A 27,084-nucleotide genomic window follows, 5' to 3' on the forward strand; every position below is an offset into this window, starting at 1 on the left:
GGTAGGATGCCTTTTCTTTCAAGTAAAAGTAAAAAGTAGGGTAAAAGCAAAGGTAAAGGAAAGATTCTTGTCGGCTTTTTACTAGAGCAACAATGTTTTTTGTTGGCAATAATGCTTCTTTTACTGTAGCAATAGTAATTGGTGTGTTGACAGTCTTCTTTTACTGTCACCTTTAGGACACGTTTCCTGAATGGTGATGGAGTCGTACCCTCTCTGATATTTTGTCAAATTTAGTTGGGAAAATATTCCTATACAATCATCTTCGTTTGGTGGATCCAAATCTTCGTTTTCTGTATCCTTTGAGGAATTTGTTATTTTAACTGCTACTTATTCTTCTAGAGTAAAGAGTAATTTTTTCTTGAGCTCGGCTTTTGACAGAGTGAGATTTTTCTATTGCATCAGAGCAATGTAATTGAAAAACCCTATATTTGATTTTGGTGAGGAATATGGAATTGTCTTCATATAGATTTTTTCGGGATCTAGAGAATCATTTTTATAATTGTACCACCATTTAATTGAAATTTGTCTTTGTAGTTCTGGAATATAATCCCACCGGTCTAAATCATCTTCAGAAATTTGGTAGGACCATTTTAAAATCTAGGGAATTTGATATAAAACCATGAAATATATGTGATAGTCTCGTTTTAGATTAGCTCTACTATATTCAGAGAATTTTCTCTGTGATATTTGAAATTTTTTTGGAAGTATCTGGCTTAATGATTACCATAACAGGAACCAACTTTTAAACCAGTTTGAAAATTCTGCTGACTCAGTTCTTTTAAACTGCACATACCAGCTGTGTGTATTTTTTGTATTATGGTAGACAAAGACTTCGTCGCATGCCTTGATATATTCAAAATAATGATAGGATTTGATTTTAAATCCTTTGGTAATTAATGCCCTTGGTTTTAAAGAATTCAGGCCTCAGTCATTATAAGAGATAATTTTATGTATTTGAAATTTTGAGTATGCCATTTCCGAGTCATTGTTTCTATAGTGGTGTACTATTGACACCAACCCGATTTCCATTAAAATAGCTTCATACCATGCTCTACATCTTTCTCCCATATTAGGATGTAGATGATGTCATATATAGTGGCTAATTCAGCAGGGTCTTTTTCCCTGTGTTTATTTTCTATTATAATTAGCGGGATATAAGTTGTATTAAGAAGTGAAGCTCTATCAAGGTTTGGACTATTAGAGCTCAAAGGGAACTGTTGGGGAGATATTTGAATTTCTTGAGCTTGCTTTCTTATTAAAGCATTTGGCCTTGATGAGGAAGCCAGGGATTTTCCTGGGTTAGAACTATTTGTAGCTAGGTATTTTTCTGGGCTATTATATAAAGTTAGGCTTTTTCCTGAGCTAGGGACTATATCCATCGGCTGTATTCTCGGTTGTTCGCTTCTCCTTCCTTCCCTGCAAAAATTCTCTAGTCAAAAAGTCAGGAAGATGGTTATTTTTCCCTTGAATATGTTCAATGTCAAAATCAAAAGCGGAAAGAATACCTTGCCATGGAGCGAAAATTTGCTTGACGACGAGATTTTTGACATCTTTTTCTAAAATGTCTTTGGCTGATTTACAATCAGACCGTATGAGGAATTTTTTGTTAAGCAGGTCACTTTGAAATTTCGTAACACAATGTATTATTGCTAAGACCTCCTTTTTAGCAATAGAATATTTCTGTTGTGCCGGATTCCAGGCTTTAGAGGTAAAGCATATAAGTTGTTATTCATCTAGGATTTTTTGTTTAAGGATACCTCCTAATCCTATTTCAGAAGCATCGGTTTTTATAATTTTAAAAGCTGTAGGATTGGATAGAGCTAAACGAGGTAATTCTTTGGCCTTATGTTTTAATTTTTTAACTGCCATGGTATGCTCATTAGTTCAATCCAGAGGATTCTTTTTTAGTCTATGGAATAAAGGTTTAGCATCTGAAGCTAAATCTTTATAAAAATTTGAAATATAATTTAGACATCCTAAAACTCTTTGTAATTCTTTTTTATCTTTTATAATGTCAGGGAATCTGGAAGCAAATTCTATTGCTCTATCGATACGAATTATCCTTCATTGAAAGATATTATGCCCAAAGAACCTAATTTTTGTTTTAAAAAGATTTATTTTTATAGCAGAAACAACCAGATCAACATTTTTTATAGCTTTAAAAAATATATTTAAATGTTTCCAATGTTGGTCAATATTATCAGAATATACGAGGACATCATCAATGTAGACAATAATGAACTTAGTATACGGATTAAAAATATCATTCATAATATTCTGAAATTCTAAAGGATTATTTTTTAACCCAAAAGGCATTACATTTCATTCATAATGCGCGAAGGGATCATTAAATGCTGTTTTATATTTATCTTTTTCTAATATTTGAATTTACCAGTATCCTGATTTTGAATCAAACTTTGAAAAACTACAAGCGTTGACTAATCTATCAAAGAGATCCCTTTTATTTGGAATAGGGTAGTGAATCCATCTCAAAACTTTATTCAAGGGTTTATAATTTATAACAAGGCGTGGGGCTCCCCTTTCAATCTTCGAAGCTTTTTCTACATAAAAAACTGCACAATTCCAGGGTGAATAACTTTTCCTAATTAATTTTTTGTCAAGAAGTTCTTGTATTGCAGTTTTACAAATTTCTAAGAGTCAGCTATTCATTTATATTGGTCTGGCTTTAGTTGGAATTTTCTGTTCGTTAAAGCTTGGTTCATAAGGAAGTTCTACAATGTGTTGCTTTCTATTCCAAAAAGCGTTAGGGATTTCTACACAAACTTCCTTTTCAAGTATCGTTTTGAAATTATAAATTTTATTTTGTATTTGTGGTGATGTTAATTTTTCATCAATAGTCTTATACTTAACCTCTTCTTTTAAATGAAAGAGGAATATTATTTTTGATATTGTTTATTTCATGAATTCTTGGTTTATCAATAAAGTGAAATTTTATTTCGTATCTTTCAATATCCGCTTTTATCCCAGTATTATCAATTCTAATGGGATAAAGCATGTTTAAGAAGGGTGTTCCAAGTATCACTGACTGGCTTAATTCTTTAACCATTATAACAGGAAATTTAAAGCGTGCACCATTATTGCAAACTGCTGTATCAGATAATTTATATTTTATTATCATTTTACTACCATTAGCAGTGTTCAAAACCTGTGTTGTTTTGCTGAAATATTTCGTTGGAACTAGTCCTTCATTTATAGAATTTAGATTGGCTCCTGAATCTATAAAAGTAGTAGTTTGAAAAGTGAATTCTTTTTGTACCACTATTTTTATGATGGTAAACCATCTTTGGGTTATTACTTTATCCCTTAGGTTGACATATTTATAATTTTATATTTTTCTCAACATGTTACAGTTATTGGACGTTCATGGATCGTCTACCACTTTTGGGAGTGTATCTTCCATTTTGGGTGGTAACATATTATGATTATAATCATGCATCAAATTATTAAATTCTTCTTCATGACTTTCTTTCTCATTTCTACTTTAATTTTTAGTAGTTGCCATTTCAAGTATTTGTACTCTAGTTTTTAGAGTTATCAATTCATTTCGAACCTCATTTATTTTATTTTTTAGATCATGAATTGTAGGTTTTTTTTGGTTTTGAGTTTTATTTTGAACTCTTTTCAAAATATCACTAAAGAGAAAGAGTCGGTTTAAGTTTAGGCTTTTTAAGAAATTACACTGACAATTAATATCTTTAGAATCTGTTTCAGAATCTGAACTAGAGAAAATTAATTCTTCATCATTTATCTCTCCGATGAGCATTTCTTCATCAGAGTCAGAAGATTCTTCAGAATCATCTCTTTTAATTAAGAGGATATCAAATAATTGCTTCTTTATTTCAATGTCTATTTCTAAAACATTTTTCTTTTTCATACGACATTTATTTTTATAGAGTCTTACTTTTCCACAGTTATAACAAACTGGTATTTTTCTTTTTCCCTTTTGTTTAAATGAGTGATCTTGTAAAAAAATTTTAGAAAAGGTATTTTTCTTTCCTTTTGAATATCTAGACTTTGTCTTTCTAGAATCTCTAGAGTTTCTATATTTCTGTTTGTGAGAGGGCTTAAAAGTAGGTATGGTGTTAAAGTCGAATTGGTCACAAAAATCTCTCAATTCCTTTTTCCCTGTCATTCTTTATTTCTCCAATTGTCTTTTCAATTTTAAGTCTGTGCATAAAGTAAGACCTTCAACACAAATTTCTGTTGATAATTCTCCAATACAAAGAATAAATAATAATTCCTCTATGCTTATTTTTTAATCTTATTTTAACTTTTTCTCCAAACAAATGAGGAAGTCCACCAATGAAATTTTCTTTCCAATTGTCAGCTTTACTATCTTCTCTAGATAGCAGTTTGAAATAAAATACATCTTTATACCATTTGAAATGTGAGAGAGTTGGACAACGAAGATTTGAAAGTAGATCCTCAGATCTAGCTGATAAAAGGATCATACTTCCCACAAAGTGAAGTGTAATGGTATATATTAGAGTGTTTATTGCATCTCCATCAGTAACTATATTTTCAAGGACCTGTCCAGGTCCTACCTCATTTTTAACAGCCCGTTGTTTGGTAGCATTTAATATTTGATTTTTTGCTTCTTCGTCCATATGAAAATCCCCACCATCCTCTAAGCCATCCAGTAAAACCACATACAATGGCTTTAATAATTTCGTGGTATTGGTTTCCACTTGCTTTACATGCGGTGGCAAACATAGTCATATGTTTCATGAGATCGAGAATTTGAATCTCAGACATCCCATCTATATTCCAATTTACTATGGATCGTCTCGAATAGGAGACTGAAGTAGTAATGAGGCTATCCTCTATTTGTAGATCTACATGAGTGGGCCTAAGAAAATACATTCTTGTTGGGGCTACATGCCTAGTTTTTCTCCTATAGTCAATCATATTCAGCTCTAAACTTTTTGGTTTAAAAGCTTATTCTATTTTAGATATTTCAAGATCCGAAAAACTTTTATCTTGTTGAAGTACTTGGACATACTTGATTTTCTTTAAATATCTTTTTCAAATATTTTCATTAACTCATTTACCAATTCTTTATTGTCTTCTTTCTTTTTAATTCCTTGCTGATTAAATTTTCCTGTAGCAATACTTGGAGGTGGTTTGAATAAAACTGCACTACTTTTTTTATCTTCTTTCTTATCTTGACGTTTTGTTTTATTTAAGAAGTTTTCTATTCTATTGGTCTGTTTTCCTATAGTCTGTAGGAATAAATTTGTATAATTATTCTGTTATATTATATGAGGTATGGCTTCAATTTTAGCAATCTAGTTATCAGAATCTTTTGGTCCAATTTTGAAAAGTAAAACTTTTATTTCTTATTTTTTTCCTTTTAGGTTTAGACTAGTTTCAGGAAGATGGATAGCTTCAATGTTTTCTCTTTTTAATGTATGAAAGGTTTGAAAGGTGCTTTGGACAATATTAATATTATGGATAGTATTATCCTGAAATTTTGGGTATTATATTCCTTCCTTTTTAAGGATATACCTAAGCCATTTAAAGAATTTTATATTTGGTTTATGTTGTATCATGAATTTATTAAATTTAATATGAAAGAGATCTTTCAGTCTTTCATTAAATTCTTTGAGGAACCATTCCCTTATTTGTTTATTTTCTTCAAACAAAAAATCCCTTTTTACCCATTCTTTATCTATGACAAACTTCTCTTGGGTTTGAATTGTCAGAACTTCGAAATCAAATTCAGACATGGCTGGCTCATCAGGCTCAGTCTGAGAAGAGATGGGAGTATTTATAGTATAAACTGGATGTTTTATCTATTTTTCATTTTTTCTTAATCCTTCTAAAATGATTTTGTTATCATGTGCCTTTTCATAATTAGATTGAGGTACTGAAGAAATTGAACTTCTAGAATGAGTATAAGTTGAAGGTACAGTATTCTTGGTAGGCAGCCTAGGAGCTGAAACAATATTTGGCATACTTAATCTGGTTCTTCTAAGGGATGGAAATTGGATTTCAATTTCTCCATTTGGATATTCAATTATTTGTTCTGGCTCTTTTTTTTCAGGAATAGGTAAACGAGTCTCAGTTTGTAGAGACCAATTTTCAGGTAAGTTTACCTACTTCCAGCATAGAGCTTTAGGCGTGACAAGATTGGATTTTTCGATATTAGTTTGAAAAAATATCGTTTGTCCCTTTTTATCCATTAATCTTGCATTAGGACAAAGAGTGCTCATGACTTTATAACAAATTCTATAAACAAAAGCCAAGTTCTGGGATCTAGGGTCCATGTTAATACCTTGAGTTTTAAGGTTATGGGTTAGAACTTTTAATAAATTTGGATCGGATAGGGACACAGAAAACTTTGAAAAGCAGTTGAAATATATAGGTCCATTACAGACACTCGACTCAACGATCCCTAAAAGAGAGTCACTGAATCTTCTATGTCTACTATCTCTTAGACAGAGTAAAACCGAATTATTTAGTCCTTCTCTAGTTAATGGTTTTACTGCTATTTGTACAAGACCTATATGAAGATGGTTATAACCCCTTTTGATATGTTCTGCAATCATTCTAGTTGAAAAGAGTTGAAAGTTATCTTGATTTTTCATAACTGAAAGAGTTTCTTCAATCGTTTTTATTGAAACACTGCTTTTAAACTCAAATGTTCCTTTTTTATAAATATCATTTGTGGGGACCTTTGGGATGTTCCAGTTTTGTAATTGTTTCTCAATATTATCTATAATTATTTCTTCTCTATTATTTACTCATAGAGTACTGTTACTAGAACTACTAGAAGCGGTTCTATTTGATAAGGTTCTAAACAAATTTGCCATTTTATTTTAGTTTTCTTTCCTTGAATCAATCGGAAACAGTCCCTGCATCTTACGGCCTTCCTAGCCCACGGTGGTCTTTGGGTCACAATGACTTTAGGTATGTTAACAAGATAAAATGTACAAATTGGTTCAGTTTACTACTGAATAAAATGTACAAATTGGAAGATACTACAAAACGCCTTTAGGCGAAATGAACAGTGATTTTACCTACCCTCATAATCGTGCAAAGTTCATCGCACGCTGAAGATTGTCCGGTAGTCTTTCATTTTTTATTTTATTTACAAATCAGAATGACCTGAAATTTGGAACATATATTCATAAAAAATAGATGAATCTACCAAAAATATCAAGAAAATATTTTACATGAAAACAATTGACCAAAATACCCCCAAAATCTTTTAGGGGTATTTTGCTCAACTTTACTTTCATGAATTTTTTTTTTATATTTTTATTAGGTGCACCTCACTAAGATGTCCTCATGCTCCAAATTTCAAGTCATTCCGATTGTTTTTAAAAAATAGTAAAATAAAATACTATCGGACAATTGTGACAGTGCGATGAACTTTGGACGATGATGAGAGTAGGCGAAATCACTGTTCATTTCGCTATATATATATATATATAAGATACTACAAAATGCCTATAGGCGAGAATGAACAGTGAATTCGCCTATCCTCATCACTGTCCAAAGTTCATTGCACGGTCACGATTGTCCGGTAGTCTTTCATTTTTTATTTTTTTATAAATCAGAATGACTTGAAATTTGGAACATGTGTTCATAAAAAATAGCCGAATCTACAAAAAATATCAAAAAAATATTTTACATGACAATAATTGACCAAAATACCCTTGAAATCTTTCGTGGGTATTTTGGTCAATTTTATTTTCACAAATTATTTTTTTATATTTTTATTAGGTGCGCCTCACTAATATATACACATGCTCCAAATTTCAAGTCATTTCAATTTGTAAAAAAAAAATGAAAAATAAAATAGTACCAGACAATCGTGACCGTACGATGAACTTTGAACGGTAATGAGGGTAGACGAAATTACTGTTCATTTTCGCTAGACTTTTCCTATATATATATATATATATATATATATATATATATATATATACTAACCAAGATCTACCACAATTCTGACCTACCATAATAGAGACTAAATTTAATAAAGATTCTATACTATCAGTCTTAGATAACCAAAATGGTGGCTTAATACTATGATAATAATGAGAGATACAGGAGTAATATCAATAGTAATCCATGTATTATAAGTAGTTTGATATATCTTTATGCTACATACAACACGTATTATCATAACAAATGTAAACTGTTACAAACTTAAAGAAAACTGAAAGCAAACTTATTACAGACTCAAACTTAACTAAGCAAACTTGGAAATAACAAAAATCAAAGCGACTTATAAAACAAAACTTACAGGCTCATAAAACAAAACAAAACTTACAGAAAACTTATAGACTCATATAACAAAACTTACAGAGTGCAGATACAGTAACTGCATAATAGTTTTCACTCGTCTGGGTAATAATCTGGTAAGGTTTTGACGTTACAGTCACACATAGATGGTTTTGAAAGATAAGAGAGATGAAAAGAGAAGCGGGGTTGTTCTCTGAGAGGAGAGAGTGTTTCAATGTTTCTCTTCCTCCCTATTTATAGAGAAGTAAGAGATGTAAGTGGGTGCCACGTGGTTGGTCCTTGTTGTAGGATCATCCATCTTATCTTCGGCGATTCTTGCTTTTGTAAACGACCAGTTGATGAGATGGCTAGAGCATCTTTTGAGTAATTGTGGAGACAGGTGGAGCTTCGTCGGTGGTTCGAGCATCTTTATTTGGGTCATATCTGGGTCACATCTATTTTATTTTTATATCAGGTCACATCAGCTTTGCTTTAGGTCACATCAGCTTTGCTTTAGGTCACATCAGCTTTGCTTTAGGTCACATCTGCTTTGCTTTGGGTCACATCAGCTTTGCTTTAGGTCACATCAGTTTTGCTTTGGGTCACATCAGCTTTGCTTTGGGTCACATCAGCTTTGCTTTGGATCACATCTTTGCTTTATGTCATATCATATGGTCACATCTTTGCTTTATGTCATATCATATGGTCACATCTTTGCTTTATGTCATATCATATGGTCACATCTTTGCTTTATGTCATATCATAAATATTATGGTATCCACCTTGGGTTAATACAAGGTATGTTTTTGGGACATTCCATGTCCTGATGAGTCTGGTGTATCAAGTGGTATTTCTATTTCAGGAGTGCTTGGTGTGCTGGCAGTTTCTGCCTCTTCTTCAAATATTTTCAGTAGTTGTTTTTCTAGTTCTTCTTTGATGGCTCTGGGATTTTGCTTTTTCATTATGGTAATATATTCTGCTAGACTATTTGGGTTGGAGTATGAATGAGAGCCATATGCTAATGGGATTCTTTTGAGCTGTATATTGTCTAGTTCAATATTATGGTAGATAAAGACGTCCCACCATTTTATGGCAATTTGTTTGCCTAAACATGGCATATATTCAAAATTATTTGTATTATTTGGGGATATCACAAAATTCCATTTAACGATCCATGGTACTTGATACATAGCAATAAAATATAAGTGGTAATCTATATTGGGATCACTCCTATTGAAGTCAATAAAACGGTTTTGAGAGAGTTGCAGAGGTTCAGGAAGTATTTGGGTTAAAGATTCCCATGTTGCAAACCAGTTACGAAACCAATTTGGAAATGGAGTGTTTATAGGCATTTTAAACTGTAAGAACCAAGTGTGAGAATTATATGGGTTTTGAAGTGTCAGTATCTTATGCCAAGCATCTATGTAATCAGCATGTCTGTAGTATTTATTTGGGAAATCTGGGGAATATATTCTCTTGGCTTTGGAAGGGTCTGATCCCCAATCTTCAAAAGATAATACTTTCCTTATTTGTAATTTTGAATATGCTACTATTTTTGAATTCTTTTGATTATAATGTACCAAGGAAATAGACTATGTTTCTGGCAGAATCATTTCGTACCATTCTCTTGTTTTGGTACCTACAGATGGACAAAGATTATTGCATAAGTAATACTTAGCAACACTATTTGGGTTGTCATTCACATGTCTGGATTCTATGATTGCATCAGCAACAAAATAGGTTTCAAGATATGGAGTTTTGCTGGATAAAGTTGGTTTTTTTGGTGTAGAGGTTTGGAAAACTGGAGTTGGAGGAGAAGCTGAAGGTTGGCTTGAATAAGTTGGATAATTGATATTTGGGGAATAGGAAATAGGACTATTATTAGGTGATAAAGCAGGTTCTATTCTTATTAGTGACTGGGTAATATTTACTGGAATGATATCCAGTGAGGTTTCCATAGGGGCTTTTCCCCTTTGCTCAGGAGTAGAAGTATTATTATTTTTATTCATATTTGCATAAAACAAAGTTAGTGGAAAAGATAAAGCTGGTGGATCAAAATGATCAGTGTTGCCCTCCCTGCAAAAATTCACGAGTAAGAAAATCAGGAAGATGGTTAGTAGTACCTTTTAAGTGTTCGATCAAAAGATGATAATATTGCCTGCCATCGAGCAAAGATTTGCTTAGAGACAAGGTTTTGCACATCCTTAGTAAGAATATCAGTGGCGGCTTTGCAATCTGTTCTAATAAGAAAATGTGTATTAAGTATATCACTTTGAAATTTAGTAACACAATGAACTATGGAAAGTATTTCTTTTTTCACGGTAGAATAATTTTGTTGAGTAGAATTCCAAGCTTTCGAAGTATAGTGGACTAGTTGTTCATTAGAGTTTATTCGTTGTTTTAAAATACCTCCTAATCCTAATTCAGAAGCATCACATTCTATTATTTTGAAAGCATTAGGATTAGTGAGATTTAAACAAGGTAATTCTTTAGCTTTAATTTTTATTTTCTTTATAGCTTGAGTATGTTCCTCTGTCCATTTAGGAGGATTCGTTCGTATAATGGTTTAGCATCTATAGCCAAATTTTCATAAAAGTCTACTATATAATTTAAACATCCTAAAAATCTTTGTAATTCAGTTTTGTCTAAAATAATATCAGGAAATTTATCAGCAAATTGAATGGATTTTTCTATTGGTATAATTGTACCATAATGAATATGGTGGCCTAAAAATCTTATTTTTGTTTGGAAAAGATTTATCTTTTTAGCAGATACTACTAAACTTACATGTTTAATTGCTTGTACAAATGTATGAATATGTTTAAAATGTTGTTCTATATTATCTGAGAAGACTAAAACATCATCAATATATACTATCATAAATTTGTAATATGGGTTAAATACTTCATTCATTATTTTTTGAAATTCTGATGGAGCATTTTTTAATCCGAATGGCATTACGTTCCATTCATATTGTCCAAATGGAACATTGAATGCAATTTTATATTTATCTTCTTCTTTTATCTGTATTTGCCAATAACCAGATTTTAAATCAAATTTAGAAAAGATTGTAGCAGCAGCAAGTCTATCTAGTAAGTCTTTTTTATTTGGTATTGGATACCTAATCCATTGTAAAAATTTATTTAAAGATTTATAATTTATTACTAATCTTGGTACTCCTCTTTCTTTTTCCGTATTTTTACTGACATAAAAAGCAGCACAGCTCCAAGGAGATGCACTTATTCTTATTAGATTTTTGCTTTGTAATTCATCAATTTTTTTTTTACAAAATTCCAATAAGGTTGTATTCATTTGTACTGGTCTAGCCTTGGTAGGAATTTTTGATTCTTCAAATCCCTTTTCGTAAGGTAATCCTACTATATGTTTCTTTCTTGCCCAAAAGGCATTAGGAAGGTTACTATAAATTTCTATTTCTATTTGAGTTCGAAGATTATTAATTTTTGTTATTACCTCAGGGTTTTCTAAGTCTTCTTCTATTTGTTTATATTTTATTTCTATTTTAAGGGAACATAGAAACTTTTCTTTATTATCCATTTTGTCTTTGACTCTATTGATTTTTTTAAGTTTTGGTTTTTCTAAAAATTCAAACTTAATTGTTTGTCCTACTCTAGATGTTTCTATTCCTGTATTATTAATTGTTATGGGATATAGTAAGGTTAGGAATGGAATTCCAAGAAAAGACACCTATAATTGCCAACACAATAGAAAATATGGAAGAAGCCTTTACGGAAAATAGTCATGAACAAGATAATAATATTATTCAAAGAATAGTATGTGGAAAATCATGGAAACCTTTAACAGCTAGGCCTTATCATCATAGACCTACCCCTGTTGATATACAATTCGAAGAAGATTTGGTAGCCCAAAATATTTCCTATTCAGGAAGATCAATAGTAAATTGGAATATAAATGGATTATCTGAACAACAGATATTAGACACTATGAAACATATGACCATGTATGCCTCTGCGTGCAAAATGGTAGGCAACCATGATCAAGAGGTCGCCAAAGCCATTGTTTGTGGTTTCACAGGATGGCTTCGAGGTTGGTGGGATTTCCATTTACCTGAAAATACAAAACAACAAATTTTGAATAATACTCGCCAATGGACTGTTAAAAATGAAAATAATCAAGACGTCCTATATTCCGACAGTGATGCTGTTAATACTCTCATTTACACCATCACCCTTCATTTTGTGGGGAGTACAGCCTTACTTGAAGCCCGATCTGAAGATTTATTATCTAATTTAAGATGTCCAACCCTATCTCATTATAAATGGTACAAAGATGTTTTTTTTTCCAGACTATTAAGCAGAGAAGATAGCCAGCAGGATCATTGGAAAGAAAAATTTATTACTGGATTACCATATTTATTTGCATAAAAAGTAAAAACTAGATTAAAAAATAAAAATGGAGGAATCATACCATATTCTGTTTATACATTAGGAGAATTATCTGCAGAGATATGTGCAAAAGGATTAGCCCTATGTACTGACATGAAATTAAAGAAACAATTAGATAAACAAAAAATGACTGGTAAAAAAGAATTAGGAGACTTCTGTGAACAATTCGGATATCATATAGAAAAATCTAGAGATAAATTTCATAAAAAGAAAAAATATAAGACAGAAAGAAAAGAAAAGAAATCTTATAAAAAGCACAAGAAAGATAAATTCATAAAAAGATTCTCTCCAAAGTACAAGTACCATAAGGGTAAAAGGAAATTACCTGTATGTTATAAATGTGGAAAAGTTGGCCATTATAAAAGCCAATGTAAAATAAAAAAGAAAATAGATACTATAATCTTAGAAGAATGCATTAGAAATAAGCTATATGATATAATACAAATATATGATGATGATTCTTCTGAATTTTCCACTGATACTACAATGGTAGGACAAATAGAAGATGAAGACTATTTCATGTCCTCAACAGAACAATCTGGATCTGAACAGAATATAGAAGAATGTTCCTGTAATATGCTATCCAAAGAAGATACATTAATATTAGACCTTATAGAAAAAATAAATGATCCAGAGGAAAAAAGAGAAATTATTACCCAATTTATCACATTAACAAAAGCAAAAAATAAACCAATTCCATTACTCAAACCACCAGAGGATTACAATTTTGCTGAAATACTCAAACGAATTAATAAAAAAGATATACTTCAAAGAGAACCCACAATATCTGAATTAAAAAAAGAAGTAAATGAAATAAAAATAGAAATAGGACAATTAAAAACTAGAATCAAAATATTAGAATTACAGAATGACATATCAGGAGCTGTAACTGATACAGATGAAATCGAATTTGATCAATTAGCAGACCCTAGTAATAAAGAACCAGAAACCTTCAAAACCAAAGAAGTTGAAGAAAATATATCGGTAAACTTAGTAAATAAAATTATTTCTCAAAAATGGTTTATATTAGTAAAAATTGTCATCGAAGAGGAATATAATTTTCAAACATTAGCTTTAGTAGATTCAGGTGCAGATTTAAATTGTATTAATGAAGGTTTAGTTCCATCAAAATATTTTGATATAACTACTCAAATACTTAATACTGCTGATGGTAGTAGATTATTTATTAAATATAAATTATCAAATGCCATGGTATGTAATAATGGACACTGTTTTTCAACACGTTTTATTATGGTAAAAAACTTAAGTCAGGCAGTCATACTTGGAATTCCATTCCTCACCTTACTATATCCCATAACAATTAATAATACAGGAATAGAAACATCTAGAGTAGGACAAACAATTAAGTTTGAATTTTTAGAAAAACCAAAACTTAAAGAAATCAATAGAGTCAAAGACAAAATGGATAATAAAGAAAAGTTTTTATGTTCCCTTAAAATAGAAATAAAATATAAACAAATAGAAGAAGACTTAAAAAACCCTGAGGTAATAACAAAAATTAATAATCTTCGAACTCAAATAGAAACAGAAATTTGTAGTAACCTTCCTAATGCCTTTTGGGCAAGAAAGAAACATATAGTAGGATTACCTTACGAAAAGGGATTTGATGAATCAAAAATTCCTACCAAGGCTAGACCAGTACAAATGAATACAACCTTATTGGAATTTTGTAAAAAAGAAATTGATGAATTACAAAGCAAAAATCTAATAAGAATAAGTGCATCTCCTTGGAGCTGTGCTGCTTTTTATGTCAATAAAAATGCGGAAAAAGAAAGAGGAGTACCAAGATTAGTAATAAATTATAAACCTTTAAATAAAGTTTTACAATGGATTAGGTATCCAATACCAAATAAAAAAGACTTACTAGATAGACTTGCTACTGCTACAATCTTTTCTAAATTTGATTTAAAATCTGGTTATTGGCAAATACAGATAAAAGAAGAAGATAAATATAAAACTGCATTCAATGTTCCATTTGGACAATATGAATGGAACGTAATGCCATTCGGATTAAAAAATGCTCCATCAAAATTTCAAAAAATAATGAATGAAGTATTTAACCCATATTACAAATTTATGATAGTATATATTGATGATGTTTTAGTCTTCTCAGATAATATAGAACAACATTTTAAACATATTCATACATTTGTACAAGCAATTAAACATGCAGGTTTAGTAGTATCTGCTAAAAAGATAAATCTTTTCCAAACAAAAATAAGATTTTTAGGCCACCATATTCATTATGGTACAATTATACCAATAGAAAGATCCATTCAATTTGCTGGAAAATTTTCTGATATTATTTTAGACAAAACTGAATTACAAAGATTTTTAGGATGTTTAAATTATATAGTAGACTTTTATGAAAATTTGGCTATAGATGCTAAACCATTATACGAACGAATCCTCCTAAATGGACAGAGGAACATACTCAAGCTATAAAGAAAATAAAAATTAAAGCTAAAGAATTACCTTGTTTAAATCTCGCTAATCCTAATGCTTTCAAAATAATAGAATGTGATGCTTCTGAATTAGGATTAGGAGGTATTTTAAAACAATGAATAAACTCTAATGAACAACTAGTCCGCTGTACTTCGAAAGCTTGGAATTCTACTCAACAAAATTATTCTACCGTGAAAAAAGAAATACTTTCCATAGTTCATTGTGTTACTAAATTTCAAAGTGATATACTTAATACACGTTTTCTTATTAGAACAGATTGCAAAGCCGCCACTGATATTCTTACTAAGGATGTGCAAAACCTTGTCTCTAAGCAAATCTTTGCTCGATGGCAGGCAATATTATCATCTTTTGATCGAACACTTAAAAGGTACTACTAACCATCTTCCTGATTTTCTTACTCGTGAATTTTTGCAGGGAGGGCAACACTGATCATTTTGATCCACCAGCTTTATCTTTTCCACTAACTTTGTTTTATGCAAATATGAATAAAAATAATAATACTTCTACTCCTGAGCAAAGGGGAAAAGCCCCTATGGAAACCTCACTGGATATCATTCCAGTAAATATTACCCAGTCACCAAGAAAAATAGAACCTGCTTTATCACCTAATAATAGTCCTATTTCCTATTCCCCAAATATCAATTATCCAACTTATTCAAGCCAACCTTCAGCTTCTCCTCCAACTCCAGTTTTCCAAACCTCTACACCAAAAAAACCAACTTTATCCAGCAAAACTCCATATCTTGAAACCTATTTTGTTGCTGATGCAATCATAGAATCCAGACATGTGAATGACAACCCAAATAGTGTTGCTAAGTATTACTTATGCAATAATCTTTGTCCATCTGTAGGTACCAAAACAAGAGAATCGTACGAAATGATTATGTTAGAAACAGAGTCTATTTCCTTGGTACATTATAATCAAAAGAATTCAAAAATAGTAGCATATTCAAAATTACAAATAAAGAAAGTATTATCTTTTGAAGATTGGGGATCAGACCCTTCCAAAGCCAAGAGAATATATTCCCCAGATTTTCCAAATAAATACTACAGACATGCTGATTACATAGATGCTTGGCATAAGATACTGACACTTCAAAACCCATATAATTCTCACACTTGGTTCTTACAGTTTAAAATGCCTATAAACACTCTATTTCCAAATTGGTTTCGTAACTGGTTTGCAACATGGGGATCTTTAACCCAAATACTTCCTGAACCTCTGCAACTCTCTCAAAACCGTTTTATTGACTTCAATGGGAGTGATCCCAATATAGATTACCACTTATATTTTATTGCTATGTATCAAGTACCATGGATCGTTAAATGGAATTTTGTGATATCCCCAAATAATACAAATAATTTTGAATATATGCCATGTTTAGGCAAACAAATTGCCATAAAATGGTGGGACGTCTTTGTCTACCTTAATATTGAACCAGACAATATACAGCTCAAAAGAATCCCATTAGCATATGGCTCTCATTCATACTCCAACCCAAATAGTCTAGCAGAATATATTACCATAATGAAAAAGCAAAATCCCAGAGCCACCAAAGAAGAACTAGAAAAACAACTACCGAAAATATTTGAAGAAGAGGCATAAACTGCCAGCACACCAAGCACTCCCGAAATAGAAATACCACTTGATACACCAGACCTATCAGGACATGGAATGTCCCAAAAACATACCTTGTATTAACCCAAGGTGGATACCATAATATTTATGATATGACATAAAGCAAAGATGTGACCATATGATATGACATAAAGCAAACATGTGACCCAAAGCAAAACTGATGTTACCCAAAGCAAAGCTGATGTGACCCAAAGCAAAACTGATGTGACCTAAAGCAAAGCTGATGTGACCCAAAGCAAAGCAGATGTGACCTAAAGCAAAGCTGATGTGACCTCAAGTAAAGCTGATGTGACCTAAAGCAAAGCTGATGTGACCTGATGTAAAAATAAAATAGATGTGACCCAGATATGACCCGAATAAAGATTCTCGAACCACCGACGAAGCTCCACCTGTCTCCACAATTACTCAAAAGATGCTCCAGCCATCTCATCAACTGGTCTTTTACAAAAGCAAGAATCCCCGAAGATAAGATGGATGATCCTACAACAAGGACCAGCCACGTGGCACCCACTTACATCTCTTACTTCTCTATAAATAGGGAGGAAGAGAAACATTGAAACACACTCTCCTCTCAGAGAACAACCCCGCTTCTCTTTTCATCTCTCTTCTATTTCAAAACCATCTATGTGTGACTGTAACGTCAAAACCTTACCAAATTATTACCCAGACGAGTGGAAACTATTATGCAGTTACTGTATCTGCACTCTGTAAGTTTTGTTATATGAGTCTGTAAGTTTTCTGTAAGTTTAGTTTTGTTTTATGAGCCTGTAAGTTTTGTTTTATAAGTCGCTTTGATTTTTGTTATTTTCAAGTTTGCTTAGTTAAGTTTGAGTCTGTAATAAGTTTGCTTTCAGTTTGCTTTAAGTTTGTAACAGTTTACAGTTGTTATGATAATACGTGTTGTATGTAGCATAAAGATATATCAAACTACTTATAATACATGTATTACTATTGATATTACTCCTGTATCTCTCATTATTATCATAGTATTAAGCCTCCATTTTGGTTATCTAAGATTGATAGTATAGAATCTTTATTAAATTTAGTCTCTATTATGGTAGGTTAGAATTGTGGTAGATCTTGGTTAGAATTGGTATCAGAGCCACACCATAGTCTTCTTTAAAAAGTATCCAAAAAATATTACTACTAAGAGTAATACTTTAGGAGAAAGAAACCTAAGTAAATTCATCCATTAAAGCAAGTTGGCCCGAGAGTTGAGGTTAGAGACGCTCAGACACCCAGTCTAAAGACCGTTAAGGCCAGGAGAGCCGCTGAGGTCGAAACAGACATAAGAGGTAGTCAAGGAGGACTGTCCAGATAACACTCATCCGCAACCTAATAATGGAGAATTTCATTAGGAATCTATCAAATAAAGCATTACCCCAAACTAGTAATATTCTAAGGATAAAAAATAAAGAAGAGATAGTAATAGATAGTATTGAAAACCAAATACAGAACTGGAATATACCTAAAGTCCCTATAAGTGATATATATAAGAAAGGATCTTTTAACTTCAAAGTAGGTTATGCTATAAAAACCGTAGAACAAACTTTATCAGTAACAAGTACCCAGGAATACTTTCAGTTATTAAGTAATAAAATAATACAATCCCATAATGATAAAAGTTACAATTACCTTCATTTAGGTTTAATACAAGTAGCTATTAAACCATTAACTAGGTTAGAACTTAATAATTCAATATTAGTATGTTTAAGAGATATTAGACATAATAAGTTTAATGATTCCTTATTAGGTATGGTAGAATCTAGTTTATGTAATGGTCCAGTTTACTTTAATTGCTTCCCAAATTATTCTATATCATTAAAAGATCCAAATATCCTTAAGGTATTAACCCTAAACCTGAAAACCCAAGGATTCGATATGATCCCAGGATCTCAGAATTTAGCCATAGTATATAGAATATGTTACAAAGTTATGACCACATTATGCCCTAATGTTTTACAACATGATACAAAAGGAAAAACAATACTTTTCCAAACCAATATTGAAAAATCTAATACTATTATACCAAAAACCATCGAATGGTCAGAACCTATTCTACCCGAATCATGGTCAATCTACAATGAAAATCATCAGTACCAAGCCCCAAGAATAAATAATATTCCAGAAAGAATATTAGAAAATCCTAATGGTAAAATAGAAATCCAATTTACCAACAATAGAAGAAATAATAGTAAAGATGATTCTGAAATAAAATCATCTACAAAACCTATAATAGAATTACCAAGAAGTTCTACTTCTTCTATAAATCCAAACTTAGAAAGTCTATATAGAACAGGAGAAAATATTATCATCCCACAATATAGGTCCATACAAAAATCTGAACCAGAAATAACTGACTCAGAAATGGATTTTCAAGTCTTAACTCTTACAGAAGAAAAAAGACTTAGCAAACAATTTATAGAACAGGATTACTTATCTGAAGAAAATAACGAGATAAGAACTTGGTATAAAAAACATTTTCAACCTAGATTAGTAGAATTATTTCATATAAAGTACAATAAGGCAAGAAAAAGAGAATGATATAACAAAGGATTTTTTGTCTGGTTAAAAGAAATATGTAGGGAACGAAAAATACATATTCTTAATTTTGAAATAAATACAATACAAAGTCAATATGCTTCATATGAAACAACTGAAGGAAATACAATGACAAGTATTCACCATCCTGAAAAAAGTATTATTATAAAAGGATCAAAACCAGAATTAAAATTAGAAACAAAGGCTACACCATATAAAATGACTACAGGAGAAATAATACATAAAGCTGAATTAATTCCACATGTAATAGAACAAAATAACTATACAAATTTATATATGCAATCTTTAGGAAGGCAAGCATCCAGAATTGAAAATATGTTAAGACCTGTACCAATAAAAGAAACAAAAAATGTTTTATTTAAACCACCTCCATCACTTGATAAAGAAAAATTTAATTTTGGAGAAGATAATAAAACCCTAATGGATCAATTAATATCAAAATTGTCTAAATTAGAAATATGATGTAACGACCTTAAAAAACCATCTTATAGCCATTTGTTTGATCAAAATTTTGAAATATACACTCTTTTCATTCTAATAAATAGTCACGAAAGAGAAAAACTTGAAAACACATCCTAGAAAGTATTTTTTTAGCCTAATTAATATAGATCGTTCATTTTGGTGAGATGCTTAGAATCTAGGCCTTAGAAGGATTTTTTTAATTTCCAATTTTTGATGGCTTTATTATCATTAGATGAATAATGTTAAAAAAGAAAAAAAAATAATTTTGAGTTTATAAAAGCTAAGATCTTGAAATTCATAAAATGAATGGTTTAGACTCATTTTGACCATATCTAGGGTTCAAATTGAACTTTTTTTCTTAAGGGGAATTGATTATTGAGATGAAGAGAGTGTGTATGCAAAATTTGGGATCATATAAATACCACAAGCATAGTTTCTAGAAGTATCGTTGCATTATACTATGATATAACCGTTGCATTGGATCATTGCTCATATATATATATATATATATAGGGAGAGAGATTTAAGAAAAGAGATTTTAAGACTTCCAATTTTTGTCACGTATTTTTATATGTATTATTTATTAAGTAATGATCTTATAGGACCCTCCGACACCTACAAGCATAGGACCCCAATGAATCACCGTTGGATTTCTATCCAAATCTCGAGGTGAAATTTCAAATCCTCCCCTCCTTTAAAAAATTATTCTTTTTAAAGAGTAATGATCTTATAGAGCCCTTCGACACCTACAATCATAGAACCCCAACTCATCACCATGGATTTCGATCCAAATCTCAAGGTGAGATTTGAATTCCTCCTCTTTTTCTAAATTTTTGTTAAATAAAACTCTGTCTCTCATCCGTACTCTCCCCCTACGCTCTGACACATGCATCTCTCTCTCCCCTGTCTCTCTCCCTACGCTCTGACACATGCATCTCTCTCTCTCCCCAAGCTCTCCCATCTTAATTATGGGTTTTCTAAACCCCCATCCCTCTCTCTCCTCCTCTGCGTTAATTTCTTTCCCTCCCTCCTTCTGCTCTCGCCCCTCTCTTAGTGCTCGAAACCCTAACCCTATTTCTTGATTCAAATCTCTGCAACTCAATGTTGGGACCTTCTATGAAATCCTCTGTTTTGCTTAATGGTGGTGATGGAGATATTGTGGCTTCAACTTTAATGATTTCAACTTTATGCATAGAGAATTTTGATTAATTTCATATTTTTATTTTCAATTTTTATTTCGTTGGTGTCTTTGTATGACATCGACCTAGTAGAGTACGTAAGGAGATGCAAGTTAGTTCAAGTAGAAGGATTGAAAAGGGCTAGGGGTAGGCCCAAAATGACTTGGTTGGAAGTAGTCTGAAAAGATATGAAGACTTAAGGCTTACTGAGGGTATGACTTTTAATAGAGCAGAAAGGTGGAATAAGATTCATGTAGCTAACCCCAATATTTGCAAAAAAGTTATGATGATGATGATGATTTCATTGGTATACATAACATAGCATTTTGAATAGACCACTAATTCACATATTTGGATGTTTATATATTATTTTAGTTTACTACAATTCTATACTCCGGGTCTTTTTTTTTTATGAACAATAATCATATACTTTAGTTTACAACTCTTGCTATTTATTAATGTAGTTCTTGGTTTTAGTATTGTCGTTGTTGTTGTTTCATTTTATGCCCTCAATAAATCTATTATATATTTTGTGTAGTGACTATACAGTAAGCATTGTTATTGGATTTATTCAGAGGTTCAATAAAAAATTATCCAGTATTACTCTGATGACACTAGGTAAAGCCATAAAAGTATTGTTCAATGGCTTTAATGTATCTGTACAATAATTGCAAATCATAATCTTATATTGTGTCATATTTTATAGATTTAATATTTTTACTTCATTTTTTTGAGCCAAGTCCAAAATTTTCACCATTCTATAATTTACCTTATTTTTAGCTATCCGTATTTTTACCCGATTTTTTCCTCCGATTTTTTTAAAATAAAATCAATTTATTGAAATAACAGTTTAAAAAATACATCATTCAATTATAAAGGGAGAGAGAGGGAATAAAACGTCTTGCATTTACTATGAAAGAAGAATGATAAATCCAAATAATTTTTACTATCTTATTTTATGTATTATAAATTTAGAAAAATTGAAAATTTTTTTTTTTGTTTTAAAAAAATTTAAAATTTAAAATATAAATAATAATTTATAAAATTTAAATTTTTATAAATTATTATATTTATATTATAATATGACAATATTTTTTATTTCTTATATTAACATTTGTTATGTTACATTTATATTATGACATTATAACAATTTAAATTTTAATGTCTCCTTCAAACGCATATCTCACTAAATAAAAATTATTATGATTTACTACTTTTAAATACAAATATTCTACTAATACATGTTGGTTGTTTTTTAATTTTTTTAAAATTATTTATAATAATTTTCTAAATATTTAGGATATATTTATCCATTTGCTTACTTCTAGGCAAATATGCACCTAATGCAATTCCAAGTTGAATGAGGATCCAGTGTTAATACTGCCGGTATGGAAAAGTCATTGATTAACTTCTTCTATGCACACACTCTTAATAGGAATAGCACTCAGCATTTTCTCCAAATCCAAAACCTAGATGCAGATAGAGGTATATTATCCAACTCAATCATCCCTATATGTCGTAGCTTCTATGACTTCTATGAGGCATAATAATATTCATTCTAACTGTTTAAAATAATACTTAAAGTGATACATACTATTTAAAACAGTATTTAATATACATTATTTTAATAATATTTAAAGTCTTTAAATAAATATGTGTTTATGTTCCAACATATTGTTAAACACAAATACCTAGAACATCTTTGACATTCTAGCATGTTATCAAATACAGACACTTAGAACTTCTTTACGAGATCTTCTTTCTTCTCAGTAACAAAGAACTTCTAATTTTAGAGAACATTTTCTTTCCAGTTATCAAACAGGCCCTAAAAACAACCCACATATTCTAAGACAGAAGCACTCCATTCATGGCAGGTTCGTACCTATGTAGGTACCTAGATAAACCTAATCACATTTCAATATTTTACTAGTGAGGAACCCCACTAAATCCAGCCTTACCTTAATGACATTGGGTAATATCATTCAAACCTCTTTTGTCTGGTGTCGTGCTTAGCACATTAGTTTAGATTAGGATGAACCCTCATGTCTTATGACCAAGTTGGGCTAAGAGACTAGAAATATGGTCCTATGTCCTGGTCCCCAACTTTGTCTAAGGCATGGAGTCAGACCTTACCCTTTGGATCCATGAGATCCTAGTGGGAAGGTTGCATCCTAACTCGCATAAAACAATGCATAGCCATCCCAGTTTCCAAATCAATGCTTATGACCACCATTAGGAACTATGGTTCATCAATTACACACGGTCAAGAACACCCTTAGTCATCAAGGGGTCTAAACTGGGTCCAGTATTCAAGAAACTTCTAATTGGTCTGGTAGCCCTGACATACAGTCACTAGGCAGACACTCAAAGCAAGAATCACCTGCTAAGAGTCATGCATCTAGTGAGGGGTCTAGCTCAAGCCATTGGCATTCAAGCCGAGAAACTTCGATACCCAGTCTTGCAAGCTTTCCTTCACATCTTCGCAAGTTAAGGTTTTGCCATCCGAACATCGGAAGGCTGGCAAATTCAACATGATAACCTTGCTAGCCATCAACTGGCATACTCGGCTCACTCAACTCCCCAGGTCCAACCTTTGGGGCAACCTAACCAGTTGACTTATCCACAATCGATGCAGTCATACCAATCTGGATCAGGCAACCGGCTGGCTCACCCGATCACCATAATGCCAACATCTTGGCTAACTAAGAAGCAAAAAAACATGAAATCCGTTTAGGTTGCCTTAGAAAGATTGCAAAATCTAGACTTCTCAACCCCTAAAGCTTACGTAGAAGACACCATGAGAGAGAGGATCCAACAAAGCTTATGTAGAAGACACCCTGAGAGAGAGGATCCAACAAAGTCAACAGGGAAATTAGAAAAAACACGCCACGGGATTTTTTTTGACAAAAAGAAGGCCTCTTTTTATATCTTGATTTCATTTAGAAAATGAATCACGCAGCCCAATAGTTTCATTCCAACTTAGGGTGATCCTGAGTCAAGTCATCGTTTTCAAAACCCTATTTTGCACTTATGCAATGATTATGCCTACACCATTTTGTACAAGATGCTTCGAAAGTTATATTATGCGTGACTTATATACCAGTCGTAATTAATCTCATTTCATATATATACATATATATATATATATATTTGTGTGAAGAAGCTTTAAGGAAGATTTAAAACCCGATAGGTTGATTTTTAACAATATAAAGAGCGAAAAGAACACAACCTTTCTCAGGCTCTCTTTCTACCCTTTTTCTCTCTAAACTCAAAGTATCTTTCCACATCCTTGACCCTTTCTCCTTCTTTTACACTTTCTCTCTCTAAACTCAAAGTATCTTTGCACACCCTTGGCCCTTTCTCTCTTTACATGATTATTTATAAAGAAAAGCAAAAGAGACACAACATAGGACTCCTTTCTTATCTTCCTATTTAAATTGATAAAGCTCATCTCCTGTCTTTTAATGAGTTTCTCATATAGGAGATCTAGAATTCTTTACAAGCTAAGGATTGTTTTCCCCTCAAAATAGTAAAGAATCTCTCACAAAATTGAAAAACTGAAAAATCCCTTTAAATTAGGAGGCCTAAATGTTAAAAAATAATTTGTCCCTCTTTCTATAACCCATCACCACCTCTCTTCTCTCTCTAGAATTTTCTCAAGGTGGGTTAAATGAACCGCCCTTTTTTATTCGGTGGAAATGGGTAACTCACGTGGATCACTGTGAACCTTATAAAAGGGCAGTTCACAAGTCCTATAAATAGGGCTTGGATGCCTTATTTTAGTAGTTTAAAAAAAAAAAAAAAAAGCTTTTAGAAACAAGAAGAGGTGACAAATGTGAGTGTCGTCTTCAAGACCAAACTATATCAATGTAACATGTCATATCTTTTACTTCAACTACAATAGTAAATTTTTTTGAGTGAATATTGCTTCCTCTTCACCCTTATTATCCGCTTTTGCTATTTTCTGCTTAAATTATTATATTAACGCTTCCATAAATTTCCAACATTTGGTATCAGAGTCTAGATTTGTGCTTTCTAAAAGACCACTTTACCTATGACATGTATAAATTATACCTAAAATTTAATACCCATCCTAGATGGAGAAGATTATGACTCATGGAGTCTCCAAATGAAGACTCTCTTTATCTCACATGATCCATGGGATATTGTTGAAAAAGGTTATACAGTACCAGAAGATGCAGCAGTACTTGATTCATGGTTGCTGGCAAAAGCAGAATGAATTAAAAGAAAATAAAAAGAGAGATGTAAAAGCCCTTCTCTTCAAAATAAAAAAAAGCTTGGGATATTTTGAAAAATGAATTTCAGGGATCCGAAAAAGTTATTTCTATCAAACTCCAAAATTTATGGAGATAATTCTATAATTTGATGAGGAAAGATAGTGAAGCCGTTCAGAACTTCTTTACTAGAGTTGCTGGAATACTAAATCAGATTAGATGTTACGAAGATGATATTCCTGATAAAAAATTTGTTCACAAAATTTTGAAAAGCTTGCATGCAAAGTTTGACCATGTTGTAGCTGCCATAGAAGAGTCAAAAGATTTATATAAATTTTCATTACAAGAATTAAGTGGGTTTCTTAAAGCACATGAGCAAAAAATGAACAGATTTTCAAACTAGAATATAGAACAAGCTTTTAAGTAAAAAATGACAATTTCAGAAAAGAAAAATATTGAAGAAAATAAAGAAAGGGGAACATTTCAAAATATCAAAGAGGTCGTGGAAAACTGAATTTTTCCAGAAGCCAAGGAAGATGAAGAAATAACATCAATAGCCACAGAAATCCAGATGGAAAAGGTAAATATGAATCTTACTGTATTATTTGCAAAAAATCAGGGCTTAAATCAAGAGATTGCCGATATAAATATAAATAATGTAGAAACCTCAATCATTCTCAAAGAGATTGTTGGTTTCAACAGAAAAATGAAGTACATTTTTCTAAGCAAAATAATAATACATGCCATATGTTTTATTCATGCATGAATGTTCAACAAAATTCACATGATATTTGATACTTGGATAGTGGTTGTAGAAATCGTGTGACAGGAAATCGAAGCAGTTTTGTTAAGATAGATGAAAAAGTCACTTCTCAAATCAAGCTCGGTGATGGGAACCTCCAAAATGTTGAAGGAAAAAGAGTAATTGCAATAAAACCAAAAGGAGGTAATCCTAAATTAATTTTTGATGTTCTCTAAGTTCCTGGCTTGACTCAAAATCTTTCAAGTATTGGTCAATTGATGAAAAAAGGATATTCAGTCAATTTCAATAAAGATGAATGTGTGATTTTTTATATGAAAAATAAACAGACTATAGCCATGGTGAAAATGAATAAGTTTTTCCTAGGGTTAGGGCATCATGTGAAAATTATGCATTGAGTTATGAAAATATTGATAAATCTTACTTGTGGCATTTAAGATTTAGATATTTAAATTTTCAAAGTTTGAAATTGATGAATCAAAAGGGTATGATAATTGGACTACCACCAATAAATGAAAAAAGAAAAATATGTGAAGGATATATCTATGGAAAACTACATAGATTGCCACTTTCAGAGTCATCTTGGAGAGCAATAGCTCCATTGGAACTGGTCCATGCAGACATATGCAGACCGACTCAAATAGAAACTTTTAATAAGAGAAGATATTTTCTTTTAATTGTTGATGATTTCAACAGAATGATGTGAGTATATTTCTTGGCTAAAAAATCAGAAGCATTTTCAGTTTTTACTCAGTTTAAAGCTGATGCAGAAAAGCAAAGTGGTTTTCTATTAAAAGCTTTGAGAACAGATCGAAGAGGAGAATTTACATCAAAATAATTTTGAATATTTTGCAAAAAAAATGGAATCAGAAGAGAGTTGACAACAACATATACTCCACAACAAAATGGAGTAGCAAAGAGAAGAAACAAAACAATAGTTGAAATAGATCGGAGTATGTTGAATGGTAAGAATCTTCTTAATAAATTTGGGCTGAAGCTGTTTATACTGTTGTTTATATTCTGAACAAGTCTCCTACAAAATCTCTTCAAAATAAAACACCTTTTGAGGCATTGTATAAGA

Source organism: Amborella trichopoda, chromosome 8 (assembly GCF_054954075.1).
Source record: "Amborella trichopoda isolate Santa Cruz 75 chromosome 8, AtrichopodaSantaCruz75HAP2 v2.0, whole genome shotgun sequence".
NCBI classification, from domain to species: domain Eukaryota; kingdom Viridiplantae; phylum Streptophyta; class Magnoliopsida; order Amborellales; family Amborellaceae; genus Amborella; species Amborella trichopoda.